Source organism: Theropithecus gelada, chromosome X (genome assembly GCF_003255815.1).
Source record: "Theropithecus gelada isolate Dixy chromosome X, Tgel_1.0, whole genome shotgun sequence".
In the NCBI taxonomy this organism is placed as follows: domain Eukaryota; kingdom Metazoa; phylum Chordata; class Mammalia; order Primates; family Cercopithecidae; genus Theropithecus; species Theropithecus gelada.
This window is the reverse complement of record NC_037689.1, coordinates 111,856,945-111,873,581: the sequence shown is the minus strand read 5'-3', so window position 1 is coordinate 111,873,581 and position 16,637 is coordinate 111,856,945. Positions and strand designations below refer to the sequence as shown.

General features: G+C 36.3%; 2 non-coding genes across 2 annotated transcripts; one reads left to right on the top strand and one right to left on the bottom strand.

The window, feature by feature from the left end:
* Positions 1-7,975: 7,975 nt before the first annotated feature.
* Positions 7,976-8,140, bottom strand: LOC112616783. The gene has a single exon (XR_003117796.1). It is a non-coding gene; the product is annotated as a U1 spliceosomal RNA (small nuclear RNA).
* Positions 8,141-13,326: 5,186 nt separating this feature from the next.
* On the top strand, positions 13,327-13,542 carry LOC112616796. The gene has a single exon (XR_003117802.1). It is a non-coding gene; the product is annotated as a small nucleolar RNA U3 (small nucleolar RNA).
* The last annotated feature ends 3,095 nt before the right edge of the window (positions 13,543-16,637 follow it).

The following is a 16,637-nucleotide window of genomic DNA, read 5'->3' as shown; positions in this document are numbered from 1 at the left end:
AAGGTACTGAAAGCTAGTATTTGATATTATTATTATTATTATTAATTTTTTTTTTTTTTGAGACGGAGTCTCACTCTGTCACCAGGCTGGAGTGCAGTGGTGTGATCTTGGCTCACTGTAACCTCCACCTCCTGAGTTCAAGCAATTCTGCCTCAGCCTCCTGAGTAGCTGGGATTATAGGCATGTGCCACCACACCTGGCTAATTTTTGTATTTTTAGTAGAGACGGGGTTTCACCATGTTGGTCAGGCTGGTCTTGAACTCCTGACCTCGTGATCCGCCCACCTCGGCCTCCCAAAGTGCTGGGACTGCAGGTGTGAGCCACCGTCCCTGGCATTACTATTAATTTATATTCATATTCTTCTGAGTATTGTTTACAATTGTAGAAATAAAAACTATTGCAAATAACCAGTAATACAAATCTTAAGATAAATACGTAAGTTAGAATATTATGCACCCACTAAACATGTTATTTATTTACATTTAATATTTATTTATTTATTTATTTATTTATTTATTTATTTATTTTTGGAGACAGAGTCTCGCTCTGTCGCCCAGACTGGAGTGCAGTGGCCGGATCTCAGCTCACTGCAAGCTCCGCCTCCCGGGTTCACGCCATTCTCCTGCCTCAGCCTCCCGAGTAGCTGGGACTACAGGCGCCCGCCACCTCGCCCGGCTAGTTTTTTGTATTTTTAGTAGAGACGGGGTTTCACCATGTTAGCCAGGATGGTCTCGATCTCCTGACCTTGTGATCCGCCCGTCTCGGCCTCCCAAAGTGCTGGGATTACAGGCTTGAGCCACCGCGCCCGGCCCTAATATTTATTTATTAGATGTAGGCTGTTGTTTTGTCACCCAGGCTGGAGTGCAGTGGCGTGATCATAGTTCACTGCAGCCTTGTACTCCTGGGCTCAACTGATACTCTCACTTCACCTTCAAGTAGCTAGGACTACAGGCAAGCACCACCATGCCTGGCTAATTTTTAAAATTTTTTAGTAGAGATGAGGTCTCGTTATGTTTCCCAGGCTGGTCTTGAACTCCTGACCTCAAGTGATTGTCCTGCCTCAGCCTCCTAAAGCACTGGGATTACAGGCATGAGCCACCGTGCCCGGACAAACATGCTTTTTTTTGTTTTTAAATATTCAATTACATTGAAAAATATTACTGTGCAACGCTAAGTAAGATAAAATTATATATGCAGTTGAATGCCAATTTCATAAATACATAAATACGCACTTTAAAATTGGAAGAAAATGCATTAGTTTCTCAATACTAATTGTGACTACCTTTGAGTGTTCAATGCTATAGTCATTAATTGCTGTTTGTTAAATTTTTTAGTTTCCCCAGCACATGATAGAACTGCATTTCCTGGCCTACCTCTGGGTGGAACCATCGAACTATTTCTGGCCAATGAGTTGTTAGCAGAAATAATATGTTACTTCTGGGATGTAGCATTTAGTTCGTATTGTTAGACTCCTAAAATACATCTGCCCTTTTACAGGACTAACAATAATGTTCAACTCAGTGGGTGCCCCATCAACTGCTCAGTATCTGAATGGTATTATGAGTAGAGGCTCTCCTTGCCACAGTGGACAGGTAGCATGAGCAAGTCATAAATCTTTGTTGCTTCAGCAATTGGGATTTGGGGGTTGCTTATTATAATAACACAAGTTGGACTATCCTGACTGATACTGGGGAATTATGGAAGATTTCACTTTTCTTATTTATATATTTCCATCCAAAATTTACACAATGAGCTTTAATTACTCTTATGATATAAAAACTAATTAATATTAACATATTTCATTGAATGAAAGGTGACATCAATTGTAAGATGCACCATTATTTTATGTATCCCTAAGAAAGAACAAATATTTTAAATTATACTGTGACTCAATGCCTTAATGATAGTTCTATGTGTTATTTGAATTGGTCACACCCGTCTCTTCTTGCTTTGAGATTTCTTTTATCATATCCCAAAGACTTGGTGATTTCTTCTTTTGCCTTTAGTTGCACTACTAGTTGTATGGTAAATCATCATTTTCCACATATATCTGTAAGAATTTAATGGTATATAATGCAGGTTCATGTACATGTAGGTAATTTTTACTTTTTAGTTTTTATAAAATATTTGGTTTATTCTTTGCAAGAAAATGAGGAGTTAAGAGTCTTTTCTCCACTAATCACTAATATAACTATTACCGTTCTACTGCTGCTGTAACAAATTACTGCCAAACTAGTGGTCAGAAACAACACAAACTTACTGTCTTATAGTTATGGAAGTCAGAAGTCCTATATGGGTCCCAAAGGGCTAAAATAAAGTTGTCAGCAGAGTCGCATTCCTTCGCGAGGCTCTACGAGAGAATCCGTTTCCCTGCCTTTTCCGACTTTTAGAGGCTGTCCACATTCCATGGCTCATGGCTCCATTCAAAACCAGCAATGTCAGGCCATGTATTCACACTGCCATCTCTCTGATTCTCTCTTTTGTAGTCACATCTCCCAAGACTCTGACTCCTCCCCTGCTTCCCTCTCCCACATTTAAGGACTCTGGTGACATGATTGCATTGGGCCCACCCAAACAATCCAGGAAAATCTCTCTATTTTAAAGCCATCTGATTAGCAATTTTAATTCTCTTTCCCCAGGTAAGGCAACATATTCACAGGTTCCCAGGATGGCTATGTGGACATCTTTGGGGGAAGAGGCATATTATGCTGTTTACCACAATCACTAACATCAAATTCATGTCCCTGCTCTTGTTCTGCACCACCCTGTATGTATAACAACTTTTGCTTCAATGAGGGATCACATTATAGTTTCTCTGGAGACATTTTAAACTCAATGCATATAATAGAGTACCTAAAAAGCATATAACACATTGCTGTGATGATCATATAAACAACAATGATCAAATTTCACTGTGTAGAAAATGACAAACAAGTCACACTTAATTGATGAAAAGATGCCATAGAATTTTAGGATGCAGCCTTATTTCAGAGACATTAACATGTAGAAAAACAATATGTATCTTAAAATAGATGAAATACAGTATACGCAAAAAACCAATTTACAGATCTGCCAGTTAATCATCTAATAGATGTCTAAAGAACGGAACACATACATGATTCACTTTGATAGGAAAAGGAGAAGAACAACGGCATGTTCCATGTCAGACAGTGAAAAACAGGCATGAGGACATTATATGTCTATCTCATGAGATACTGAAATGAGGACTGAGATGACCAGCATATGCATTGACTAGAATATAAGTAATCCCAAGCTTATCTTTTTTTTAAAAAAACAGAAGACTCCAACAAATATTCAGGGAAGTTTTCCATTTTTGTAAATAAGATTTTCTACACATGCATGTATTTTGACATTTTGAATTGCACAGGAATGAATGTGCTTTGGAGGGTGGCTAATTTTTTAAAAATCATGTGCCATAAATCAGATAATGGGTATAAAATGACTTCACAATCTACAAAGTCTTCAAGTACACTTTTCAGCAAATAATTTTTCTTTTCTTTCTTTTTTTTTTTGAGATGGAGTTTCACTCTTGTTGCCCAGGCTGGAGTGCAACGGCACAATCTCGGCTCACTGCAACCTCCTCTTCCCAGGTTCAAGTGATTCTCCTGCCTCAGCCTTCCTGAGTAACTGGGATTACAGGCATGCGCCACCATGCCCAACTAATTCTGTATTTTTAGTAGAGACGGGTTTTCTCCATGTTGGTCAGGCTGGTCTCGAACTCCTGACCTCAGATTATCTGCCCGCCTCGGCCTCCCAAAGTGCTGGGATTACAGGCGTGAGCCACTGCGCCCGGCCTACATATCATTTTTCTTAGCTAAATTTCCTTTTTCTTTATATCCATGGTACGGACTGTATGAACTATCTTGAGATGATAAAAATGCCCCTAAAATTAAGTCTGACCTTATGATTTCTATTTCTAGCAATTACCACTATTGAGAAAAAACAAGTCTAGATGAGACCAAAAAATGCCTATTTTGCCTAAAACTTGCTAAAATTTCAATGAGAATACAAAAATGAGACTAAACTGCCAGTGGCTTTCTCCTAATTTTTTAGGACCACTTTTAATAAAAGCAGCCCACAACTTTATTTTATGGTTTTACATTTGGATCTTTATTTGTATTAGAGAATTCATTTAAATTGAAGGAAAACTAAGTCATTTGCATGCAAATATAGCAACAAGAGAAGATTGCACAAGTAACGAACGTGGTATATTAAACAATCTTTTCGCAATGAGTGACCAGGAATATATTCATTCTGAATGAGTCTCTAATTCATTCTAGTTATTACCATAAAAGTGCACTAAGATGTGTATATCACTTTAGATTAAATGCAGCACTTCACAGTATATTTTTCTCATAATATCATGAATTTTAAGCACTGTATCTGCACTGGATATGCTTAAAAACAGTCATATCATGAAATTATAAATTGCTTGAGTGGACCTGGATCAGAAAGCATTCAGAAAATTAACATTAGTATTCATTAATGATTGATGGTTGTTTTTCTTCATAGAGTTGTCCTTTCTAAAATTGAAATATTATTTACTAGCAATGACTAGAAAAGGTTTGTATTTCTTTGACTTTGAGAACAATGAAATACATCCAGATTATTTTATCAAAAGATGAATGAGCTGCTAACAAGATGACAAGTTTGCTGCCAGCCACAATAATCATCTCTTTTTTGGATCAGGCTTTCTGGAACAGAAAGGGTCTTGAGATCTACTGTTTCATTTGATTCCCAGCACATCTGGTGAGGAGGTAAAACCTGTGTCTTTATCCCTGTTTTATAGCAGGTGACTGAGACTATATAACTTGCCTAAGTTCATTCAGCACACATTGTCCTGTTTGCCAAATCGGTGTTTCTGAAATGTTGGAAGAATACGTGGAAAGTGTTTGCAGTTTGAAAATAAAGCCATTTTTTTCAATATTCATTTGTTTTCCGTCTTTATGTTTAATTTATCTTGAAATTACAAATAACATTAAAGGTAATTTAAAATGTTTAAATATCTATCAAAGGGGCATGGCTTATAAAAGGTAGGGAAATAATATGCTAGATATTCCAATAAATTCCAATATTTAAAAATGCTCAGGGGAAAGTTCTGTTACATGAAATTGGCAAGATTTTAGTTTTACTTTTTTGGTGCCATTCATTTGTAAACCCTTGTAGGCAGTATTTTTTTTAATGAGTTACTCTGTTTAAAATACAAACAGCCTCTCATTATTGACGACAATCAACTGTATGACATAGTAAAAATACTAACAATAGCTACCATTTATTCAGTACTTTCTTTGTGTCAAGGATTATTTTAAACACTTTATATATTTACTTATTTAATTCATTAATTCTTCTTAACAACCCTATGTGGTAAGCATTATTATTATTTCATTTTACAGGTATGGAAGTCGAGGCACAGAGAATTAACACCCTTATGATCACACAACTAGTAAATGAAACAGTTAAAATTAGGGGATTCCAACCCAGGCAGTCTGGCTCTAGAGCTACAGCTCTTAACCATTATGGATGCTGCCTAGAGTCTGACTATCTGGACTTCAGTCTTGGATTCACCCCTTACTAGCCATAGTCAAGTTATTTAGGATCTCTAAGCCTCAGTTTCTACATCTGTAATATTGTCATAACAATATCAACTTAATAGGATTAATGTAAAGAGGGAATTTTTCAAAAATTAATAAAGCATAGCAAGGTACCTGGAAACTAATTGTTAATGAATGCTAATTTTCCCTCTTTATTAATGACAGTTTGAATACTGCCTCATCATAATTCTTTTTCTGAACTTTAAGATTTTTGCAGGCCTGTATTTTTAACACTGTTTTACCTATGCCTCTTGTCCCCCCAAAAGCTGCATTTATGCCACACCATCTAAAAGTATCTGTGTAGGTAGGTGGCAAGGCAAAAAGAAAAAACAACCAAATGATTGATTCTCAAAGCAGCTATTTATTTGCCAAATTGTTTTACCTTGACTAACTTGAATTTGGACTAACATTGAAACTGGCCCAATTGTCCCATAGAACTGATGTTTATGGTTTCTTTTGAATAAACATAGAAATTGTCCTCACATTCTTAGAACTTGAGAAAGTTACATTTGTCTTATCTGAGTTCCTTTCTCAGGAAACCAACCATCAGGCCTCCCAGATAGTATCAAGGAACCAAAATTCACCAAATCACCACATCTGGACAATGAGATGCCAGACCCCTAATCCATCATAATTGCCAGCTGACCACCTGTTTCCTGTTGACCAACTCCTCTTCCTCACCCCTCCCTACTTCCTGCTTTCCTGCATGTAGTTACATTTCTTCGCTGCTATATAAATTCGTGATTTTAGTCAGGGAGATGGATTTGAGACTGATCTCCCATCACCTCAGCTGCCCCACCCAATTAAGGGCTTCTTCCTTGGCAATACTCATTGTTTCAGTGATTGGTTTTCTTTGCAGCAAGCAGCAGGACCTAGATAGAACCGTTGGCATTTTAGTAACAAAATTCCTCAAGGGGCTGGTAGTTTTAAATTTGCATATAGACTAAACTAACACTGTTAAAAGGCACTATAAGATTAGTGTTCACCTCTGAGAGATAAATATGTGCACCAAAATTAAGGTTTGGTTAGCAGATTAAAAACATGTATGCAGAGTAGAAAAACTTTTAAATTCTAAACCTCTATTCCATTGGCCACTTTGGCTGAACATAATTTCTTAGCATCCAACCTCTGACCAACAAATACTACATTTTCAAGAGTAAAAAAGAAATACACGAAATGATTATTAAGCCCCTATTATAGATAAAAAATTTGCAGAGGCTCCCAAAAGATTTCAGGAGTTTTGTGATTGTTGAGTCAGTTTTCTGAAATCTGACCATGGTGTGCACTTTAGTAAACCTAATTTGGAAGAATGACCCAGCAGGATGTTACTGATTGATTCTGGAAATCTTATCTAAAATCCAATGCTGAGCTACCTAAAAATCAAAATAAACTCATGTTTAGAGATCCAGCAAAGTTCAGCTTTGATTAACCTATCCAGATTTGTTATTTAAAAACACCAGAGAGATACCATATTAATTGTAACACATACTCAAGTTTTTACTGTTTCAAAAAATTAATTAAAAAAATTATGTAGCAGTGTTATAGGTCACTGTAATCATTCGAGATTTAGGACCATAATCAAATCTTGCCTCCAATTTTTAAAAAATTGGTAACACTACTGAGTGACTAATCACTGAATGATGTGTGTTCTGGAAAAGGGTCTTGAAGCAAAGTTACCTTTAATGGGGAGGTGCCATTTATATTTATTTATTTGTTTTTATGAAATGTGCCAGTGAGAAAATGGATGGGCTAGTTCTGAGTAACCTTGCCAAGGCTGATCTTTGAGTTATTATAAAAACTATTAAATTTCTAACTTCCAAACTCCCACTCATTTTTAAACTATTAGATCCTGAAACAGGACAGGAGCCCTTGGAAGGCCAGCTGGTTGATTGCTGATTGATTGCTTCAGGGGGCTGGTCTGCAGAGCCTTTAGAAGAACCTCTTGATCCTATGCCTTTACTACAACTCAGGCACCTGACAAATTCCCTTGCCAAGGCAGAATGGCCATTGTTCAGGGAAGGAATTCCCTTCAAGTGTCCTTGAAAGGGCTTTTCTTTTTGGAAAGAGCACCTTGTAAACCTTCACAGTTTTATGTCTCCTTGGATGCTAATTGGTGTGTAAGTCTGAAAGGTTTACAAAAGTTAGCTAAAATTTCAGGCTGCTTTTGACATGTTCAAGTACCCAAATGGATAGACATCTCTAGCTGATTTTCTCTTTATATGATTTAGGCTTTGTCTGTATAATCCCAGTTTTATAATGTTGAGTTGAGGTTGAATATGGCCATTTTTGAAATGGACATTAATCAAACGTTAACAGATTTCAGTCACTAGGAAATAAAAGGCCATTTGTTTTGTTTTGTTGAACTGGAGAAAGAGCGAACACAGTTCACCACCACCATAAATTATGCAATCAAGTTTCCCACATTTGGTGAAATCTCAGGGGGTCAGCACATCTGGAGTGTAATAGATGAGCCTTGGTGCTGGGAGAACCACCTTCATGATCACGGCACTACCCCGACATATAAGAATTCATCATTTTTATTTAAGGGTTTCTCTTTAGGGGACAGAAAACAATTCAAACTTACAAAAGACAAAAACAGGGGTTTTACCCACTCACTACATTAATTAGCACTCCTGTGTACCTATGTGGGCATAGGCCTTTTGGGGATAATGTAAATAAATTGTACAATTGCTCAAAATAGTGACACTGCCTGTGGTGATCTCAGACCCAACTAGAATTAGAACTCAGGAACCAAAATTAGTTCCTGGAAATCTTTCACCACACATCAAAGAGTCACAGCACACACACAAACACAAATTCACACTTCAACTGTGAAAACCAACTCATTTCAAAATATAACCTCCATATCTATTTGAATTTTGATTGAAACAACTTATTTTATTGTTACTCTCTACTGCTGAATAGCTTCCCTTCAAGCTTGTCCATCCTTCTCCAAGGTGCTGATGGCCTAATGATTTAGGTTGGTATGCTTGGCTAGATATGTACATGCCTAGGAGAAATTTGTAGAATTACCCATATACTTTTTCTCTCATCTCAATCTAGAAATACAAAGATTTCTTTGGAAGGACAATTCCCAGAATTAGGAGTATGGAGAAATGTTAGAAATTGCATTAATTCTATAACCACCAGCTAAAGCAATGTTCATAGATTTCCATAGATGACAATATTACCCCAAAGCTCAAGTCATAACATACTCTTCTAAAAAGTAAGAGTTCAAAAACAGGTTAACATTCATTTCAGAAAAATAATGAAAAGTAAAATTAAAAAATAGTTGTTTTTAAAGTAAGAAATAGAAGACTAATAGGTTTTAAACTTAAAAAAGCTTCTTGTGAGGTTAATAATTTTCTAATAATGTGACTATCTACTTAAGTTGGACAAGTCTTTTTTATTAGTGGTGCTATGTATGTAGTTTTAATGGTTATGTTTATTCATTTGGGCAAATTCACTTATGAGTAACAGACATTAAAAAAAACCTTGAAAACTTTCTAAGCTGTGAACCTTCTTTACTGTATCTTCTTGATGGCATACTATAAAACACATCAAAATGGTCACATGTGAACTTATCAGGTGGAAATACGAAGATTAGGGTAATAGTCCATTCTCTGTTCATGTTACACTTGGGAAAATCTTCAAATGGCCAGAACAACAGCAATGTCTTGATTCCTTATCAAGAAATCACAATTCAAATCCTTACGAATATATTCACAATGGTGCTTGGAAAAAGAAAAAGAAAAACACCTAGCAGTCAATATTGAAGACTTGTCACAGAGTTTTGGTCAGGTTTTTAAGGTAGAGAATGTTTGGATTTTGGCCCCTCTGATAATGGTTCAGTTATATATTTTAAAAATATAGCACATACATGATAGGGAGTTTGAGAATATATTGGGGCTGGAGGAGGTCCTCTATATAATTAATGTAATTAATGAATAAGCCTAACTAAAGACTGGAAAAGGACTGACAAAAATGCAGGAAGATAATAGTTACACACTGGTTAATGAAATCAAGTTGTTAGAGCTCTAAGATGAGCCTTAACAGTATTTACACATTTCAAGTCTTATTGGGAAACCCTCTTAGAACCCATGTTTGCTAACATCAGTAATTTATCAAATAAAGATTATACATTTTTAAAAAGTCTATTCCTAGAATGTAATTTTCAAATGGTTTTTCATAAATCAGATTTATTTTCTTTACTTGTTTTTACATAGTAAGCTATGTATCCCCAAATACCTAAAAATAAAGCACCCGACTCCCACTTCCAAAGTAGATTGTGATTTTAAAAATCATGTTTTAGGAGGGAGCTTCCAAGATCAGAAGTTTATTTTCTCCTGAATTCTTTGACTTCAATGAAAGGTAAACTGCCACCAGGTGGACAGTGGTAGTTTCACAACAGCTAGGATAGCCATATGTCTCAGCTTGCCTACAATGGATCTAAATTATGCCTGTTGTTCCACCTTAACTAGTAATAGCACCTACTTTCACTCTCAAAAGCTTCCAAGTTTGGACAATTAATTTTATGGTCACTCTATTAACTTCATGGTCAAAGGGCATTGCCAACTCTGGATGAATGAGTTCTTATTTTTGCTAAAATGGTAACTGAAAGAAAAACCATAACAATTTTCTTAGTCCATTTAGGCTGCTATAAAAAAATACTATAGATTTGATGGCTTATAAATAAAAGAAATTTATTTCTCACTGTTCTGAAGGCTGGGAAGCCCAATATCAAGGATATGGCAGATTGGGTGTATGGAGAAGGCCTGCTTTCTGGCTCCTAGATGACATTTTCTAGCTCTGTCCTCACATGGATGGAAAACCAGGGCTATGGTCTCTTCAGCCCCTATTAGAGCACTAATCTCATTCATAAGGGCACCACACAACACATGAATTTTGGGGGAGACACACACATTCAGACCATAGCAGCACTCCTGGTTATATTTTCTTTCACATATAGCATTTTTTCCCTCTGACTTAAAAATTGTTATTTTTTATCAATTCAAAAAAAAATCTATGCCTAAGTTTTTTCATGGTCTCCAACATTCTTAAACCAGTTTAGTAATCGCAGATTACATGTTTTTCTGGAGCCTTTCATCTTGTAGTCTATCCTGAACTTGTTGCACTTTAGCTCTGCTGAATAACTGCATCAAGTTTGGATATTTGTCCCTGCCCAAATCTCATGTTGAATTGTAATTCCCAATGTTGAAGGCAAGACCTGGTGGGAGGTGTTTGGGTCATGAGGGCAGATCTTTCATGTACTGGTGGTGCTCTCGTCATAGTGAGTGAGTTCTCATGAGACATGGTTGTTTAAAAGTGTGTAGCACCTCCTCCAAACAACTCTCCCTCTCTCTTGCTTTGGCTCCCGCCATGTGGAACACCTGCTACCCTTTCGCCTTCTGCCATGATTGAAAGCTTCCTGAGGCCTCCCAAGAAGCAGATGCTGCTATGCTTCCTATACAACCTGCAGAACCACGAGCCAATTAAACTTCTTTATGAATTACCCAGTCTCAGGTATTTCTTTGTAGCAATGCAAAAATGGACTAACACAGACATCCTGGAACTTCAGTTGGTCATCATTAATGGAATTCCCTTTTTATCTCTCTTTCTCTTTCTTTCTCACATTGAATCAATTGCTTTTTATATACTACTTTATTGTTTTTTTCTAGTTTAGGTAGAGTATGTTCTCCAATAGCTTCCTAGGAAAGGCTATATGAGAGATAAAATACTTAAAGCTTTTAGTGTGTAAAAATATATCTCAATTGATAATTGGATTGCATATGGCATTTTAGATTGAAATCATTAGTCTCAATATCTTGAGCATTGCCTTCTAGCTTCCAGTGCTATTATTGAGAAGTCAGAAGCTATTCTAATTCTTTAGTCTTTGCACGTGCATGTAACCTATTTCTTTTTCTCTTCGGAAACTTCTCTTTGTCTCCAGAGTCCTTTTTATAATCATTTGCCTTGGTGTGGGGCTTTTTTTAGCTTTCTTTTGTTGTTGTACTAGACAATTAATAGGTCCTTTCAATCAATGGATTGACAGCCTTCTATTCTAGGAAATATTTTTAGATTTTTATTTGATGATTTCCTAATATTTATTCTAATCTATTATCTTTATTAGTTAAATTGAGACATTGCAGTAGTGAAATATACCTCACCCTCGGTGCAAATATCTTTCAGGGGCCTATTACAAATAATTTCAGAGAGTGAACAGCGCCTGACACGTATTTTAAAAGTATATCAAAGTGTGTTGAATAAATGGCAATTCTGATTACCTAACAGAAAGTATTAAAATGCAATCTTTGCTTATAGTTAATGTTTTCTTCATATGATTTTTCTTTTTACCATGGAACCATCCGTTTCGAAGGAGATGTGACTGGCATACTCTAATAATGTTATTTTATTCTCCCCTCACGAAGTCCCATTCCACCCTACAGCTATTTACTGGAAATTCTTTCTAACATTTAGATTTTCAGGGGTTACTTTTTCACTCCTTTGGCTTTTAGGTACTACTATATTCAATGATGATCTCTAGAGGGCCATAACTTTCTGGAAGGCATTCAATTAGTGCCTCTGAAAACAGTCTTAAAAGCTGAGTTTGGATAGCACTATAACTGATTACTCTGTCACCTAGAGCTATCTGCCCAGGAAAGGTGATCCATATCTAAGCAGGGCATGAAGGTGAGAGCAGCTATAATCCCCAAAAAGTTAGCTTATTTTTCAGGTTTCTTTTGCTTTAACCTAAAAAAGCTTAGTACCACCAAATAAGGTTTAAGAAATTCAGAAACTGGATGAATTGCAGTAGAGCTCGATGAAAGTTTCTGAGAGAATCTAAAAGCTAATTACTACTCAAATCCAGCTGCCTGATACGCTCTCAACATAAGTAGAATTGGCAACTGCCTATCAAGAATTTTGTGAGTGTCAGAACACTCCCCTTACAAACAAGTACTAAACTCCTTTACATCTACAGCAGGATAATTCTTACCAGGAGAGTACTTTTGGCTTTAACATGTAAATCCTGAACTGAATAATTCAGGGATGGCATTAACTGCCTATCCTCTTCTGTGGTAGGCTATTTATTTAGAAGCTCTACTTATTATTAAGCTCTACTTATTATTGGAGAAGCTCTACTCCATAACTTTCTGGGAGAATCAAAGGACTGATTCTCTTTAGTCACTAGTAACCACCCCCCTTCCCTCCCCCAAACACACACTTTTAGATATACAAGATTCTCAGGTGATTTCTAAGAATTAGGGAAATAAAGAATGCCTTTTACATGGCTCTGTCCTCTCCAGAAATGACTAAAAAATACTAATCTACAGATTCTTGAATGCAGTGACACCTAAGTATGGTACACAAATTATATATAAAAATAAATCTACACTAGGACAAATCACAGTGAAACTGCAGAATATCAGAGGCAAAGAGATTTTATAAACAGTCACAGTTAAAATAATAGTTGACTCCTCAAGAGCTACAATGGAAGTTGAAGACAGTAGGATCATAGTTTTCAAAGAGCTGAATGGAAATAACTGCCAACCTAGAATTCCATACCTATTGACATATGCCCATTTTCTGATGATTAGTTTGAAATAGTGACATTTTCAGATAACCAGTAGGCCCTCACTAAAGGAAATTCTAAAAGATGGCGTTTAGGCTAAAGGAAAGTGATCCAGGTACAATAATAATCATATAAGAAATTGTGAAGACTATATTTTCAAGGTTCATTTCTATAGTTCACTACTGGAGAAGTTTCTCTGAACATGTGGAGCACCAGGAAACATGAGGAAGAAGCACAGCATTCTCTCCTAAATGTGAAGCCAGCTGTTGGTGTTGATTTGCTGTAACTGCTATTTGCCATTGATGATTATTTTCCTCTTCTTCCCAGAGAGTAAGAGGGAGAGGATGCAGTCTGTGTGGTTCCCGTTAAAAAGAAAGAAGAAAGAAAGAAAGAGAGAGAGAGAGAGAGAAAGAAAAAGATAGAAAGGAAAAAGAAAAGAAAAACAAAGGCATAACAAAGAAAGAGGAATACTTTGTGAAAATGTGATGCTGAGTTAAAACGTTATCTCTAAAGTCTCTGTAAAATGCAAACTTGCTATAAAAAAGGGGTGACATATGACGTCGTTAACATTTTCTGATACAGTATGTGTTCTAATGTAGAAAGTGTGTTCTTGGCTGGGCGCAGTGACTCATGCCTGTAATCCCAGCACGTTGGGAGGCTGAGACAGGTGGATCACCTGAGGTCGGGAGTTTGAGACCAACCTGGCCAACTTGGCAAAACCCATCTCTACTAAAAATACAAAAAATTAGCTGAGCATGGTGGTGGGCACCTTGTAAACCCAGCTACTCGGGAGGCTGAGGCAGGAGAATCACTTGAACTGGGGAGGCAGAGGTTGCAGTGAGCCAAGATCCTGCCAGTGCACTCCAGCCTGGGCAACAAGAGTGAAACTCTGTCTCAAACAAACAAATCGAAAAGGTCTCTGTAAGATTAGTGCTCTAAGTGCCTTGAAAATAAGGTTCAAATAAGTGTGGGAAATGTGGTGTTAAACAAAGGGAAACCAGATTCTTAACTGTTGGACTTCTTAGCACCTTTAAGTATGCTAATGTACATTTTGAGTTTCCAAGAGAGTGATAGAGTACACATTTCCCAATTTTATTTAACCGCAGATTTTATTTTTCTCAGAACAATTTAATAGATTGGCATTCCTATAGATCCCATTTAAAACCCCTCTCTGTCCCTAGCATGGTCCCTGAGATTCTTCATCAACTTAGATGATATTCCTGGAACACGGAGGCATGGGATAGGTAAATCTTTACAGAAACATGAGAAAACAACAAGATTAAGAGTATGAAGTGACTCATGGGATGGAAGACCCAGACTGGGGAGCTCCCTTGTGAGAATGAGAATTGCAAAAGCACAAGGGGTAAAATGGCAAAGGGAAACATCACGTGCCCTTGTGCTGATGCTTCTATTGCTCAACTGCATTGATCATCCATGAGTATTTGCAATCTTTTGGCAGTATAAATGAAAATGGTTTAGATGGGAAATAAACAGAGGCCTCAAAAACATGCAACTGGGGCTATTTCTGATTTATCTGATTAGGAAGCAGTGTCCACTGACCATTTTTAGAATCATATCTGAAATTTCATCTCAATGGTTAACTTTTTGCCTTATTACTAGATACAAAATAACAAAATCAGGTGTGTTTCCATTATGCAAGATTAATATGACTTTATATACAGTGACCAAATATTTGCTACATAAAATAATCTTCATCAGGCTGGGTGCAGTGGCTCATGCCTGTAATCCCAGCACTTTGGGAGGCCAAGGCGGGCGGATCATCTGAGGTCAAGAGTTTGAGACCAGCCTGACCAACATGGAGAAACCCTCTCTCTACTAAATACAAAAAAAGTAACCAGGCATGGTGGCGCATGCCTGCAATCCCAGCTACTTGAGAGGCTGAGGCAGGAGAATCGCTTGAACATGGGAGGTGGAGGCTGCAGTGAGCCGAGATTGCACCATTGCACTTCAGCCTGGGCAACAAGAGCAAAATTCCATCTCAAAAAAAAAAATAAATAAATAAATAAATAATCTTCAGATACCTATAGATTATTTCTCACTCGTCAGCAACATTCATTTCTATGTTAGCACTGAAAGCAGTGATATATTCCCAAGCAATAAATATTTATCCAAGTAAGTTTAGAATTTAAAAATTAAATTAATAGATTAGAACCAAAATTATGAAATCTCATTAAAACAAATTTAAAAAAATGTTTTTATGGAAGGGAATAAGAATTGTGCATACAACTCAATGTAAATACATCTAGTGTGTTTTTAATTTTTTAATTCATATATTTTCAAATGACTCATACAGAATATATACATCATTTTCACAAAACACTAAGTAAAAGGCAATCCAATTAATGGTTAGAATGTTTAATAGATATTTCATAAAAGAGAATATTCAAATAACATAGATGTCTCTAATGAATTAACTTTAAAAGTTTGACCTCTTTGATCGTTCTTTCAATTTTCAATTTTCAAATTAAAAAATTTTAAGTACACTTAGCATGAGATTTACCCTTTTATCAGATTTTAAACTATATAATACAGTATGGTCATGTGTAGTCAGTGTTTTACAGTGGCTCTTCAGAACTTATTCATTTTGCATAACAAATTTTATACCCATCAGCAACTCCCTTTTTCCCTCTCTTCCTAACCCCTGGAAACCACAATTCTATTCTTCATTCCCATTAATTTGACTACTTTTGATATCTCATGTAAATGAAATCATGCAGTATTTTCCCTTCTGTGACTGGTTTATTTTGCTTAGCATAATGTCTTCCAGGTTCATTCATATTGTCACATATAGTAGAATTTCTTTCTTTTTAAAGGCTGAATAATATTCCATTGAATATATACATATAAAATTCCATTCATTTGTAAATGGGCATTTAGGTCTTCATTTATTTTGGCTTTTGCAAATAGTGCTACAATGAATATTGGAGTGCTAATATCTCTTTAAGATTCGGATTCAAATTTTTTGGATAAATACCCAGAAGTGGGGTTGCTGTATCATATGGTAATTCTATTTCTAATTTTTTAAGGAAACTCCATGTTGATTTTCACAATGGCTGCACCATTTTGCATTCCTGCCAATGGTACATAAGGGTTCCAATTTCTCCACAGCCAGCCAACACTTACTGCCTTTAAAAAACATACAGATTGAGTATCCCTAATCCAAATATCTGAAATCTGAAATGCTCCAAAATCTGAATCTTTTTGAGCACTGACATGATACCACAAGTGGAAAATTCCACACCTGACTTTACGTGGTAGGTTGCAGTCAAAACTTCATTTTATGCACAAAACTATTTAAAATATTGTATAAAATTACCTTCAGGCTATGGTATAAAGTGTATAAGGTGTAAATGAAACATAAGTGAATTTTCTGTTTAGACTTAATCGCATATCCAACCTATATCATTATGTATATGTAAATGTTCCAAAATCTG